Consider the following 15764-nt stretch of genomic DNA (forward strand, 5'->3'; position numbering starts at 1 on the left):
ATTATAAAAACAAAACTATGGGTAATGAGGTAGCACGGGAACTGAAGAAATCTAAGAAAACTCTCAACTTCCTGGCTAGGAAGATGGTGATGTAATTCTAAGTTGATAATCTCTGAAGTTTATTGAATATTCTAGATGGGAAGCATGGCTTTTTATTTATCCTTGACTAAAGACTGGCTCTTCTCTGTTTTGTAAAGACATCCTTTCTAATTTGTGATGGATTTATGGGAAAATAAGGACCAGCCCAACCAATTAGTCAACTGAATCAACCCTAGGCCTCACTTCATATTTGAGATTGAGCCTACAAGTGGAAAAAGTCTGCATGTATGATAATGAGTTCAGCTTTGGATCTGTTGAGTTGGAGATGCCAGGAGCTATCTACTAAGCAGTTAGATATACAAATCTGAAGTTCAGTGAATGGAAGAATTATATATTGGGAATTGTCAAAATATATATGGTAACTTTTGTGAAGCCACAAAAGTGGCCAAGCTTACCAAAGGAAGCTATAATGAGTCCAAAGAAAATATATTTGTATTGACAAATCTCCGCAGTTGTCACCACACATGTATAGAAAGCCAGGCAACTATAGCCACTGTGAGGATTCTAGGCACTTGCCTGCTATCCCATGTATTTTTCTTGCTCTTAAAACAAAAAGTTTAATAAATCATTACAGTGGGGTAGAAGGAAAGAAAAAAAAAGCCTTACTTTTTCATAATAAAAATAATACTCAAGTTTATTAAGGACACATATACCCCATAGATTATTCTAAATGCCTTACACAGTCACTCGCCAGATCCTCCTAATTTCCTTTAAAAGTAAATACTTTTTGTAAGTAAGTAAAGTAAGGCTCAGGGCACCTGGCTGGCCCAGTTAATGGAAGATGCAACTCTTTTTTTTTTTTTTTTTTTAATTTTTATTTATTTATGATAGTCACACAGAGAGAGAGAGAGGCAGAGACACAGGCAGAGGGAGAAGCAGGCTCCATGCACCGGGAGCCCGATGTGGGATTCGATCCCGGGTCTCCAGGATCGCGCCCTGGGCCAGAGGCAGGTGCTAAACCGCTGCGCCACCCAGGGATCCCAGGATGCAACTCTTGATCTCAGGGTTGCGAGTCTGAACCCCACATTGGATGTAGACATTACTTAAAATAAAATCTTTAAAAAATTTTAAAAATAAAATTAAAAATAAATTAAATTAAACAAAAATTAAGTCTCAGAGATTAACTTGTCTATGGTCACATATCTAGTAAGTGATAGAGTTAGGCCTTCTGGCTCCAGAGCCGTCTGATTTAAACTCCTTTCTCTACTACTCCTATAATCAGTGTTATTTTAGGTTTAAAGATTCCTATCTGCATACCAATTTAGTATGGTTTAAAACTACCACTCATAAGAAATCTGGTTTATTTCTTCAAGATTCAGATGACACTTTTATCTACCTGAGTTGCCTTCACAAAACTTCCCAGTGTATACCCTCCCTCATGGTATATAGAAAACATACCTTAGAATAAGCACTGGGTGTTATACTATATGTTGGCAAATTGAATTTAAAAAAAAGAATTAGCCCACCTGCTGGGGTAAAAAAAGCTGGACTATTCATCCATAAATTTAAAAATTAGTTAAGAGTTGCTTCTGGACTAGGAAAGATTAATTCCCTGGAACTTCTGGCCAGCCTAATGTGTAGGCAAAATGACCTCCAGTGGTTAGAGGAAGTCCCTAGGCAATGAGATATAGGTGGGCTGTAGATTGAGACAATATGCTTAGAAACACAAATGACTTAGGGTTTATAGTGGAGCACAATGAGGATCTGCTTTAGTGGCTGATTTATTGCTGAACAATTTAACTCTTATTTCTTGGCTATATTGTCATTCATTCAGTAAACAATGATAAATCATTATTAAACTCAACTATGTACCAGGCGGGTCTAGATTACTAAAAAGCAACATAAGTCCTAAGAAAAGTACTTGCAACGTTAACAACAGATAGGAAATGGCAAAGTAAAGGATTTAGATAGTGCCAAACTAGATAATAATCCTCTCAATAATTCACTTTGTTAGATGTATCTGATCTTTAGGAGGTATGAGTAAAGTAATGATACTGATTTTCTTCCATGGTTTGGAAATCAACATCATTACTCAGTAATACCTCATACAAATATATTCACATTAACCTTCAATCCTTCAAATTACACATATATACTATATTTGTTTAATCATTAAGTACTTATTGAACATCTTACTGTAAGCATAATGCTGCTTTAGACAATGCAACCCAAACTTCTTTCAGATCTCTCTGGGGAGATCAATTACATCATGAGCTTCCCTGGGTGTGTATGTGTGTGCATGATGGTGGTGAGGTCATTGGCAGCTTAGGTCATAGAGTCATAATGAAATGCAATTAGAAAGCTTTAAAAGGATAGCAAAAAACTGTATGTCCAAATGCTAACATAATATAAAATCTCTTGAGTGGAAGTCATCTTAAGAAAAGTTACAAAATACTTAGAACTGAATAAAAATATTGTCAAAATTTGTGAGGCACAGCTAAAATAGTATTTAGTAGACAATTTATAGATTTAAATACATTTATCAGAAAGCAAGAAGAGCTTAAAAAGAAAACAAATGAAGCTAAACATTTAATCCAAAATTTAGAAAAAGACCAATAGAATAAGCCCAAGGAAGATAAAAAGGAAATGTTTAAAATAAGGGCAGAGATAAATGACAAAGATAATTGGAAACAAAGCCAAAGTTTATTCTTCGGAAATACTAGTAAGACAGGCCTCTGTTAAAATTGATCAAAATAAAAAGATATATAAAAATGGAATATATAAAAAATAAGTATAGATATAAAAATTCAAAACTATATTTAAAAAATTACATCATAAGGGCACCTGAGTAGTTTAGTCAGTTTATCATCTGACTCTTGGTTTGGCTCAGGTCATGATTTCAGGGTTGTGAGATTGAGCCCAGTGTGGAGCTTGCTTAAGATTCTCTCTCCTGAGTGAAAATATCAGTGAGAGTGACAAAACATGAGAGGCACCTAACTCTGGGAAATGAACAAGGGGTAGTGGAAGGGGAGGTGGGTGGGGGGTTGGGGTGACTGGGTGATGGGCAATGAGGGGGGCACTTGGTGGGATGAACACTGGGTGTTATGCTATATGTTGGCAAATTGAACTCCAATAAAAAAATTTTTTTTATAATTAAAAAAAAAAGATTCTCTCTCCTTCACCTACTGCCCCTCCCCTTCATGTGTGCTCTCTAAAAATAAATACATAGATAAATAAAGAAATAATAAAATATCTATAAAAAGTTACATCATGAACATAGAATTTTTGTCAGGAATGCAAAGATGGTTCAATACCAGAAAGTCTATCAATGTTATATAAAAGGAAAGTAAAAAAAAAAAAAAAATTAGAAATTTTCTGTTACACCAAATAAAAAGCATTTTCAAAATTTTTATTTTCTTTTAATTTCAGTCTGGTTAAAACATTTTTAAAAATTAAAGGCAGAGAAAGCTTTTAAATGCAAAATTCATTTATAATTTAAAATTATTTTAGAACTAGGAATAGGATACTTCCTGAGCTTGATAAAAGCTATATACTAGAAGTAATGGCAGAATTTATATTTAGTAACAGATCTGTATATTTTTTCCTTTTAAGATTAGGAATGAAACAAGGACCACCATTTAACATAGTATAAAAATCTGACCAAAGCTGTAAGAAAAGAAATTTGTAAAAGAGAGATAAATATTTTCTTGTTCACAAATAATATGATAGTCTATCTAGAATCACCAGAAGCATTAATATTAATATGCCAATTACCAGAATTTATAAGATAATTTCATGAGATTGCCAGATATAATATAAAATTCCAAAATTAATAGTATTTTTCTTCAATGACAAATTAACTTAATCTTAAAATAAAAAATAAAATAGTATTTACAATTGCTAGCAAACTATATGTATGTATATATGTACACACATATATATGGAATAATAAGTACATGGGATTTCATTTAAGAAAAGATTAAGTATCTGTTAAGAGAAAACAAAATAATCTGTCTTGGAGAGATCTCTTAGAATTTAAGAATGTAAAGAGGTTGATTTTCTTCCCAAATGATCTTTAAATTCAACAGAATGCTAATCAAAATTCCAGCTGAGTATTTTGAGTAACTTCATACATCATACTCTAAAATTTGCATGGGAAAATAACAGTTTGTGCAAGTCTGTCATTTTGAACAAAATCAACATAAAAAGATATATAAAAATGGAATATATAAAAAATAAGTATAGATATAAAAATTCAAAACTATATTTAAAAAATCACATCATAAGGGCACCTGGCTGGCCCAGTTAATGGAGGATGCATTGTATATAAAGTAAAAAGTAAAAGGAAGCCTTGTATATAAAAGCACATACAAAGTAAAGTAGTAAAACAGTGTGGTTCTAGCATGAGTATGGACATGAGTATGAACAAATGGATCAGCTAAACAGCACAGAGAGCTCAGAGACAACTAATTATGTGATAAAAACAGCACTATAAATGAAAAAGGAAAATATTGACTGCTTGGCAAATGTAGAAAAAAAGTCTTCAAATGTAGAGAAGCGTAAACTCAGATGATTACCTTATATCACAGTCAAAGGTGGATCTCACAAAGATGAAATATCTAAATGTGAACTCAAGTTAATACAAAATAATGCAGGAAAATATACTTGCGAATTAAGGCTGGGAAGAGTTTAAGCAAAATTCCACAATTAAAAGACCTAAAGAGAAAAACTGTTGTTTTGATTATGTCAAAATTAGGAAGTTCTGTTAAAAGAATGTCATGGCCATATTTCACAGACAAGTTGACAGAATTGTAGAAGAAATGGGCAATGTCTGAAACCAAAAGAGGATTATAATATGCAAGAAATGACTAAAACTTAACAAGAAATTACAAGACCTTCAACTTAATGGGGGGGTAAGGATATGAGCAAGGAATTCCCAGAATTTGAAACCTAAGTGACTAAGTATGTGATCCAGACTAGTGCTAGCCCATACGTCACCTTGGTACAAATTAGCAAAAGTCAGCCCTTTCTGTAGATAGCTCTAGTTTCATGCCAAGGCATGCAGGGCATGGCTCGGATTTCAGCTCCCACTCACATTCTTGACTGGGTACACTTCTATAAACACATGGTATACACTCAAACATCATGGCCCTGCATGTAAAGAGATGCTCAAACTTACTGGAAATGAAAGAAAAGCAAATCAAAACAATAGGATATCTGTGTAACCATCAGATTCACAAGAATAGAAAGATAATGATGGCCAAAGCTTGTGGATATAGAGACCACTAAACTTTACTGACTGGAGGTTGGCCTGGAACTGTAATGGAGGCACTTAATCAAGTTAAAGATAAATATATTCCATTACCCAGGGAAAACATATCCCTGAGACAGGTATGGAACTCGCATGAGGATGCTCACTGTAGTATTTATGACACTGGAGAATTTAGGCAGTCTAGGTGTCTATTACCAATACCACAAAAGTCAAACATGCTGACTACAAACTGGAAAACCATATTCAACCATGAGAAACAAATGATGGATATTCACAGCAATAGGAATGTATAATTTTGATGTTACAATTTTAAAAAGTGGTGCTGAAGCAAGTAAGAATAAACCAGGATGACTCATATTTCCTTATATTAATACACATTTTGCAAAGGTCACAAATTACTAACATTAAGTGACACTTTAATTATATATAAAAAGGTCATGTAAAACACATCACAATGGCCACCTAATGGTGAGGGAAGGGTGCTGGGAGCAGAGAGATAGAAGGGAAAGTATTGAGAATTGATTAAATAAAACAACAGGAAGTCTGAGGAATGTTTCATTTAATCCTCTGCACCCAAAGTAAGAAACAAAACAAAACCCCAAAACACAACAAGCAATGGAAAAAATATTCACATAAAATTATGACAAGTAAATGAAGGTAATAAATATGAGGCCTAACTTATGATTAAATTATGGGCGCAGGGTTGGGTGCTGTAGACCTGGTAGACAGCCTCCCGGAAGAAGTGTCATGTGGAGGGTAACTGAAGGCTGAGAGGGACCTATGTGAGAGGTGGGGACATGTGGAGAATAAGACGATGTGGGATGGCGTCCCTGGGAGGAGCTGTGATAAGAATGCAGTAAGGGAGGAAGGCAGGGCCAGGTCCACCACAGGGCGTTGGAGTTTAGGTTCTTGTGTGAGTACGAAAAGGAGTTATGGATTGACCTGGAAGTGCAAAGTCTCAGATTTTGATCAGCATACCATTTTGCTGTGTGGAAAATGGACTGGAGAGGGATAGAGAGGAAGCAGAGAGATCCCCATGGGTGAGATGGCACCTTCACCAGGGCAGCACAGGAGATAAAGGTAGCTTGAACTAGGGTGGTGGTGGTGACAGTGGAGAGAAATAAGAAACTGTTGGGAGTACACGAAAGACAGGGAATTTGTAGGACAGAGAATTTGGGGAAAGTAGTAACTCTGGATACATGTCTAAATCCTATCCACAAAAAGATTGAATTACAGGTTTTTCCTGCTATCCAAAAATAGAGATGAAAACTTTCATATATGACCGCCGATGGCATAAACCAAAGAAGCAAGTACCACTATTTATATGGGAAAAAAATTTTTTTGACTAAAACAGTTGACAATTTTGTTTTCTCATTTCACAATACAGATGAGCATTGCTTTTTTAAGAATTATTTTATTTTATTTTAATTAATTAATTAATTATTTATTTTATTTATTTATTTATTTTATTTTTGTGGTTCCACTACTCCTCTGCCAAAACTATTCTCTCTTTGATAGGGTGGGAGAGAAAATCTTCCTTATCATGCTGTTAGAAGACACCCAGAGTCACAGCACCATGATCTCTTAGGGAAGCAGAACAAGTAATAAAAAATGAATATAAAAGAAGTTCTGATCCCTCCTGATCTGTGTGGTCCATTGTTTCCTGGCCAAGAGGGTACCAGCATGAGATGGGTGGGAGGTATCATCACTGCAGGATGCAGGCATCATTAGCATGTGGCTTCCCATAAGTGGTCTCATTCCAGGAGTAAATCCCATTGGCATCATCCCGGGCGGGGGGGGGGGGGAAGGCCCATCACTGGCATCGTGGGACAGCCCCCCCATATAGGTTCTGACATCATACCAGAGCAAGGAGGAGCCACCAGGAGACTATGGGTTGGGGAGATCTTTGTCCCACAATGGGAAAGGAGCAGAGACTGGAGTAGGAGGTATTTTTTCTTGTTGAAATGTGGCAGTGGGAGTGAAATAAGTCAATTGGAGAAAGATAATTATCACACGGCTTCACTCATATGTGGAATATAAGAAATAGTGAAAGGGAAAGGAGGGAAACGGAGTGGGGAAAAATTAGAGAGGGAAACAAACCATGAAAGACTCCTGACTCTGGAAGACAAACAAAGGGTTGCAGAAGGGGAGGACGGTGGAGGGATGGGGTGACTGGGTGATGGGCATAAGGAGGGCACTTGATGGGATGAGCACTGGGTGTTATACTATATGTTGGCAAATTGAATTTAAATAAAACATTAAAAAAAACACAAATGCAGATACAGTTTTGTCGATCACGCTCTGAGCCTGCTCTTCCATCCATTTCTGATAGTAGTCTTTCACATTCTTTGTGTTTCTTACTGCTGTAGTGTGCCTTTCTCACAGATACAGAGTCAAGGGGGGAAGTATGGGTCACAGCAATCACAATAAAACAGGCATGTTGCTCTGCAGGCCGTTGGCCACTCCAGAAATAATGCACCTACATAGAAACATTTTTGTGTTTTTCCCAGATACAAAAAATAATCTCTCTTAAGCTTCTCTGCTACTTTAGGACACCTTTTACTAATAGATGCACTAAACAAATCGAGATGAGCCCTGATGCTCCAAGACACAGTTCAAAGCTATGGTGGCTGAATGCTGAGATGTTGAGTGTCCTCAGCTAAAACGGAAGGAGCTTGGCTGGGCAGCTCAGGGTGCACCCTGCCTCTGTAATGGCTCAGTACAAAACAAATGCTGAACACTACTTTCCCTTTTTTCCTTTTTCCCTAATAGGGAAAATCCTCTTCAGACTTCTCTTAGTTCATGCAAACAGGTACTAAGTAGGTCTTTCTAATAACCAAGTGGTATAACTCAAACTTTCAAAAAAACGGGAGGGGTATCCATACTCAGTACTCTAGACAAAATGAAATATTTGTTTTTCTAATTCCTAAGGGTTTAAGGCTTGATTTTATTTATTTTTATTTTTAAAGATTATTTATTTATTTGACAGAGAGAGAGAGAGAAAGAGAGAGAGCCCTGGAGAGCACAAGCAGGGGAACAGAAGAGGGAGAGGGAAAAGCAGGCTCCTCAATGAGCAGGGGGCCTGACTCAGGGCTTGATCCAGTCCCTGAATTCACCGCCTGAGTCAAAGGCGGCTGCTTAACCCACTGAGCCACACAGGTGCCCCAAGGTTGACTTTTTATTTAATGCAAGTAAAGAATACCTGAAAACTGTTTAACAGTTCACATTGCTACCTCTGAATTTCTGGGTCTCAGTCTATGAAATCATTTAAGCTAAAACTATGTCTGAAACTGTGGTGGTAGGGAATAGGTAGCAGTAGTGATATCTGGGTAGTATGCAGAGGTTGGACTGTGACCATTAGTGTCTCTTCCAGTGTTAAGTGGTATTCATTCTATGAGAAAAGTAGAAATCTATTTAACCAACTAAAATGTAAGAAAATATTGCTAAGGCCCAGCACAGTGAAAACATTAATATTACCATTAATATAGTCAGAATGGATAGAATCAGGTCTCAAATCCTTTCTTAAAGGCACTGAGCTTGAATTATTTTCTTAAAAATAACTTGGTAGCATTGTGTAATGGTTGTTGAAATTAAGGAGAAAAAAAATCTCACCCTAAACTCCACCAATTTTATTTTATTTTTATTTATTTTAAGTTCAATTTTTTGAGATTTATTTATTTATTTATGATAGATTTATTTATTTATTTATTTATTTATTTATTTATTTATGATAGACAGAGAGAGAGAGAGAGAGAGAGGCAGAGACTCAGTAGGAGGGAGAAGCAGGCTCCAAGTCGGAAGCTCTATGTGGGACTCGATCCCAGGACTCCAGGATCGTGCCCTGGGCCAAAGGCAGGCGCGAAACCGCTGACCACCCAGGGATCCCCTTAAGTTCAATTTTTTATTAATAATCTTAGAACAAATACATTAACAATTTCTTGGTGTTTATTAATAATCTTAGAACAAATACATTAACAATTTCTTGGTGTTATAAACCTTCTTACAATTTTGAAAGAATTTTCTCATATACCAATTAAACCCTCACAACATCCCTGTGAGGTAGGCAGGGTTGGTGTTACTTTTCTATTACTGAGAATTAGGTTGGGAGGTGAAGCAAGGTCACATAGTTGGTAAATGATGGAGCCAGGACTAGAACCTAGGCTTTTTGACATGCTGCTTCCCTGAGAACATTCAAGTAATGATATCCTACGCTATATAATGAACATCTTTCTCCTATCATGATTGGACCTGTTTTTATAAGTTTGATACCACCTTTTTCCTAATATCTAAAAACACTCAAACTGTGATAAGACAGGTCTTCTCTGTCACTGGACTATTTCTCTTCAATGTATCAAGCACCATCCTAACATGAAACTTTCTTGTGCTTTAAGTTTTTTTTTTAATTTGTTTTTTATTGGTGTTCAATTTGCCAACATATAGAATAATACCCAGTGCTCATCCCATCAAGTGCCCCCCTCAGTGCCCATCACCCAGGCACACCCACCTCCCTTTCTACCACCCCTTGTTCGTTTCCCAGAGTTAGGAGTCTCTCATGTTCTGTCTCCCTTTCTGATATTTCCCACTCATTTTTTCTCCTTTCCCCTTTATTCCCTTTCACTATTTTTTATATTCCCCAAATGAATGAGACCATATAATGTTTGTCCTTTTCCAATTGACTTATTTCACTCAGCATAATACCTTCCAGTTCCCTCCATATCGAAGCAAATGGTGGGTATTTGTCATTTCTCTTGGCTGAGGAATATTCCATTGTAAACATAAACCACATCTTCTTTATCCATCATCTTTCGATGGATACCGAGGCTCCTTCCACAGTTTGGCTATTGTGGACATTGCTGCTAGAAACATCGGGGTGCAGGTGTCCCGGCGTTTCACTGCATCTGTATTTTGGGGGTAAATCCCCAGCAGTGCAATTGCTGGGTCGTAGGGCAGGTCTATTTTTAACTCTTTGAGGAACCTCCACACAGTTTTCCAGAGTGGCTGCACCAGTTCACATTCCCACCAACAGTGCAAGAGGGTTCCCCTTTCTCCAAATCCTCTCCAACATTTGTGGTTTCCTACCTTGGCAAAGAAGAAGTCAAACTCTCCCTCTTCGCAGGTGACATGATACTCTACATAGAAAACCCTAAGGACTCCACCCCGAGATTGCTAGAACTCTTGTGCTTTAAGTTTGAGGACCCTTGGCTGTAAGTTCTAAATTAAGATATATGAAAATTTATTTTAGAAAACTCTGCAAAAGTATTCCTATATTGAATATGTCAAACTTTCTTAAAAACAACAAGCCTATTTATATTTTTGAAAGCTTTGCAATGTTTTCCCCTAAGATGTTTACTTGTGTATAAGTGGAAAATAGTGAAAGGTGTTTAGCAACATTACCAGGAAACCTATGCATAGTACACCTAAATGCAGGTCACATTACACTGATTTGATTTTGTTGTTGGTCTTCTAGAGGATTTTCAGGTCTGATCCCATCTCATGTATGATATCCTCAGCAACAAACTAGAAAAATGAATTATACCAATAGAAGGGTTCAAGCAGGAGTGATCATAGCATATATGTATGGCAGGAAAAAAACACTTGCTCTTTAGTGGTTTCTGCCTAGGTCCAGTGTAAATATACTTTTCAAGGCAGATTTTAAGCTATGGCATCTCTGTTAAAATTAGAAAAATGAAATATGTGGCGTTATCCATTTACAATATAAGACAAACTAACTGACCCAAAACTACCTGTTAAAAGCAGAGGAAAGCTCAAACAGCAAAAAGGCAATGGATAAAACTCAACTGCGCTAATATGGAGAGAAAAACAGCAAAGCAAACCTTTAGGCATGTAAAGCAGGTTTTAAAAATAGGAAAATGACACTGAACTGTACTATTAGGAATTAGACTTTTTAAGTTTGAGCTTTGGCCTTCTATAGAAACTTAGGCCTATGGGGAAGAGGTGATACAGAAATGAATGGGATCTAGAAACTGGGTTGAGGAGGTGGGAAGTTAGGGAATACCAAGAAACAAATACACTCAAAATGAATTTAGAATCCCTTTAAATCTATCCTTTCCAAAAACTATTTCCTAAATTTAGAGATTTGGTCAAAAAAGTTGGTGAAAACAAAAATTGTGACTATTTTACCTTACAAAAGAAAGTATTTAAATGTAAATTAGAAATTATGCTGTACTAATGTCCACTGATAAGGCTGTAGAAGTTGACACTTGAGTGCTGCTGTCAGTGATAATACATGGCAGAAAACTGCTTCCAAATATAAAATTGTTATAGAATTCAACATTAATCAAAATATTAAGAAACAAATACTTCTTTACTTGAAGCCTAATGAAAAAGCATTGGTATGCTTACTTAAGATATCTAACAGTTTTTTAAAAAAGAAATCTAACAGTTTAAGCTAATATGAAAAATACTGCAGCTACTTTTAAGTTTTCTAAGATAAAACTTGAGAAGATAGAATATTCTAGTTCAAAATAATGGGCTCCAAACCAACATTTGAAATACACCTTTATTGTATTCTTTACATAGTGTCATTATCATCATCATCTTCGTATTTTCTCTTCAATGGGTTTGGTTCATTGGCCATGTTCTGTGATGAAACCATGTTGGTGGTAATGAGAATATTTTTGGGCCCAATTATTGACGGATTAATCAGAACATTTTGAACTGCAGTTGTTGCAGGAACTGATCTGACAGGTGTAGACTAAGAAGGTGGAATCTGCACCGTAAATCTTTGGCTTGTCACTGACACTAATTCCACCAATTTTAAATAACACTTTCAATACTCTGGTGTAAATTCTTCCACACATTCTATCAACATGTATCTGTTATCTAAAAAAAAATTTATCATACTTTTCATACTGTTTTAATTCTATTTCATTGAACACTGTATTATTGATATCTCTCATATCATTAAATAGTATTGTATAATGTAACTTTCAATGCTAGGGAGTATTTCTTCCTTTAGCCAATCCCTAAACATTTTGTGTATAATTTTGAAAGTGGGATAAGGGAACATAGTATGGGTAATACTTTATAAAAAGAATGTATGGCATATGCTGTAAAATTGTACAGATATGAGAAGAATGTTGGAAGGCTCTTTTTTTACTGGACAAAATCCAAAGCCTTAGCCAGTAAAAACTAACTTTGAGTATTACCTTGTGCAAGAGAAGGTTTAAGCAAATTACATGTATACATTCATTTGTTCCTTAGAGCAACCCTCATAAATATTAACTGCTCATGTCACTCATGAAAGCACGAAGTTTTAGTCACTTGCTCAAGGCCACATAAGCAATGGATCTAGGAATGGGATGCAGGGGTCAGGCTCCAGGCCTGCCCTCTTAGCTACTGTGCTGTGCTATCTTAGGCATGGTATCAGAAGGGGTAAAGGACAGATGTTAGAGGTCTCACATCTGGTTAGACCAAAGATTACACTAACTGAACTCACTGAAATTACTTCTGTAGGCTCAGTGAAAAGAAAAAAGAGGATAGCGCATGATGTATATCACAGCATGTTCCAGGAAACCCACACTCCCATATCACACTTGCACAGAGGCAAATGGATTCCCCCTGAGGATTGGATTATTTCTACTTTTTTTTTTTTTTTTTTGCCTCTTCTTACTTGGTTTTTCCTAAAATAAGAGGGTTGGCTTTACCTGGTGAATTAGTAATAGATAACAATCCAATGGGCCATGGTTATCAGAAAGTGGGGTCATTGCCTTGCAGAGATAAGGTACCAAGACCTGCCCTGCCCCTAGTCTCTTCCTTCTTCTTGTATAACTTTTAGCAGTCAAGCTAAAACACCATTTTTAAGCCCACTCTTCACTATTCTTTCCATGAATTCTTTGGGCCCAAGTTGGCTATAATTATCTATTCTTAGTAGGTTAGGACCTGAAGACAGGAGGAGAGAGTCATTGAAACCCATTCTACTTGGCTGAGCCTTTTTGACTGTGGGTCTAACTGTGGGATCCTTTGGGATCGCAAAATCCTTTGAAAACAAAGCTTTCCACACTGATTTATACTTTTTGTTGTTGTTGTTGATTCCAATTACAAGAGACCCACAGATTCTCTGAAGCCCATTCAGTAACCACCAAAGACTACATCGATCAGGATTAAGAAACTCTGGAATAAAAATGCCTTAAAAGATCCTATATGCCTTGATTTTTCTTTTTCTTTCTTTCTTTCTTTCTTTCTTTCTTTCTTTCTTTCTTTCTTTCTTTCTTTCTTTCTTTCTTGTGTATTTTTTATTGGAGTTCGATTTGCCAACATAAAGTAAAACACCCAGTGCTCATCCCAACAAGTATCACCCTCAGTGCCCGAAAACCAAACAATGCACCCACCCCACCCACTTCCCCTTCCACTACCCTTTGTTTGGTTCCCAGAGTTAGGAGTCTCTTGTGTTTTGACACCCTCTCTGATTTTTACCACTCATTTTCTCTCCTTTCCCCTGTAATCCCCTCCACTATTTTTATACTCCCCATAAGAGTGAAACCATATAATGTTTGTCCTTCTCCAATTGACTTACTTCACTCACCATAATATCCTCCAGTTCCATCCACGTTGAGGCAAACGGTGGGTATTTGTCGTTTCTAAAGGCTGAGGAATATTCCATTCTATACATAGACCACATCTTCTTTATCCATTCATCTTTCAATGGACACCAAGGCTCCTTCCACAGTTTGGCTATTGTGGACATTGCTGCTATAAACTTTGGGGTGCAGGTGTCCCGACATTTCACTGCATCTGTATCTTTGGGGTAAATCCCTAGGAGTGCAATTGCTGGGTCCTAGGGTAGATCTATTTTTAACTCTTTGAGGAACCTCCACACAGTTTTCCAGAGTGGCTGCACCAGTTCACATTCCCACCAACAGTGCAAGAGGGTTCCCCTTTATCCACATCCTCTCCAACATTTGTTGTTTCCTGCCTAGTTAATTTTCCCCATTCTCACTGGTGTGAGGTGGTATCTCATTGCGGTTTTGATTTGTATTTCCCTGATGGCAAGTGATGTGGAGCATTTTGTCATGTACTTGTTGGCCATCTGTATGTATTCTTTGGGGAAATTTCTGTTCATGTCATTTGCCCATTTCATGATTGGATTGCTTGTTTCTTTGCTGTTGAGTTTAATAAGTTCCTTATACATCTTGGATACTAGCCCTTTATCTGATATGTCATTTGCAAATATCTCCTCCCATTCTGTAGGTTGTCTTTTAGTTTTGTTGACTGTTTCTTTTGCTGTGCAGAAGCTTTTTATCTTGATTAAGTCCCAATAGTTCATTTTTGCTTTTGTTTCCCTTGCTTTCATAGATGTATCTTGCAAGAAGTTGCTGTGGCCAAGTTCAAAAAGGTGTTGCCTGTGTTCTCCTCTAGGATTGTGATGGATTCTTGTCTCACATATAGATCTTTCCTCCATTTTGAGTTTATCTTTGTGTATGGTGCAAGAGAGTGGTCTAGTTTCATTCTTCTGCACGTGGCCGTCCAATTTTCCCAGCACCATTTATTGAAGTGACTGTCCGTTATCCAGTGGATAGTCTTTCGTGCTTTGTCGAATATTAGTTGACCATAGAGTAGAGGGCCCATTTCTGGGTTCTCTATTCTGTTCCATTGAACTATGTGTCTGTTTCTGTGCCAGGACCACACTGTCTTGATGATCACAGCTTTGTAGGACAACTTGAAATCCGACATTGTGATGCCCCCAGCTTTGGTTTTCTTTTTCAATATTTCCCTGGCTAGTCAGGGTCTTTACTGATTCCACACGAATCTTAAGATTATTTGTTCTGACTCTCTGAAGAAAGTCCATGGTATTTTGATAGGGATTGCATTGAACGTGTAAATTGCACCGGACAATTTCACAATATTAGTTCTTCCAATCCATGGGCATGGAATATCTTTCCATCTCTATGTCTCTTTGTCAATTCTTTCAGAAATGTTCTGTAGTTTCCTCATTGAGAATGATGTTTGCTGTGGGCTTTTCGTAGATGGCTTTTAAGATGCTGAGGAAGGTTCCCTCTATCCCTGCACTCTGAAGAGTTTTGATCAGGAATGCATGCTCTATTTTGTCAAATGCTTCTCTGCATCTCTTGAGAGGATCATATGGTTCTTGTTTTTTGTCTTGTTGATGTGATCTATCACGTTGATTGTTTTATGAGTGTTGCACCAGCCTTGCATCCCGGGGATAAATCCAACTTGGTCATGGTGAATAATGTTCTTAATGTTCTGTTGGATCCTATTGGTTAGTAGCTTGTTGAGAGTTTTTGCATCTGTGTTCATCAGGGATATTGGTCTATAATTCTCCTTTCTGGTGGGGTCTTTGTCTGGTTTTGGAATTAAGGTGATGCTGGCCTCATAAAACGAGTTTGCAAATATTCTGTCCCTTTCTATCTTTTGGAGGAGCTTTAGTAGAATAGGTATTGTTTCTTCTTTAAACGCATAGAATTCCCCTGGG

The sequence above is a fragment of the Vulpes lagopus genome, chromosome 12, assembly GCF_018345385.1.
Source record: "Vulpes lagopus strain Blue_001 chromosome 12, ASM1834538v1, whole genome shotgun sequence".
NCBI lineage: Eukaryota > Metazoa > Chordata > Mammalia > Carnivora > Canidae > Vulpes > Vulpes lagopus.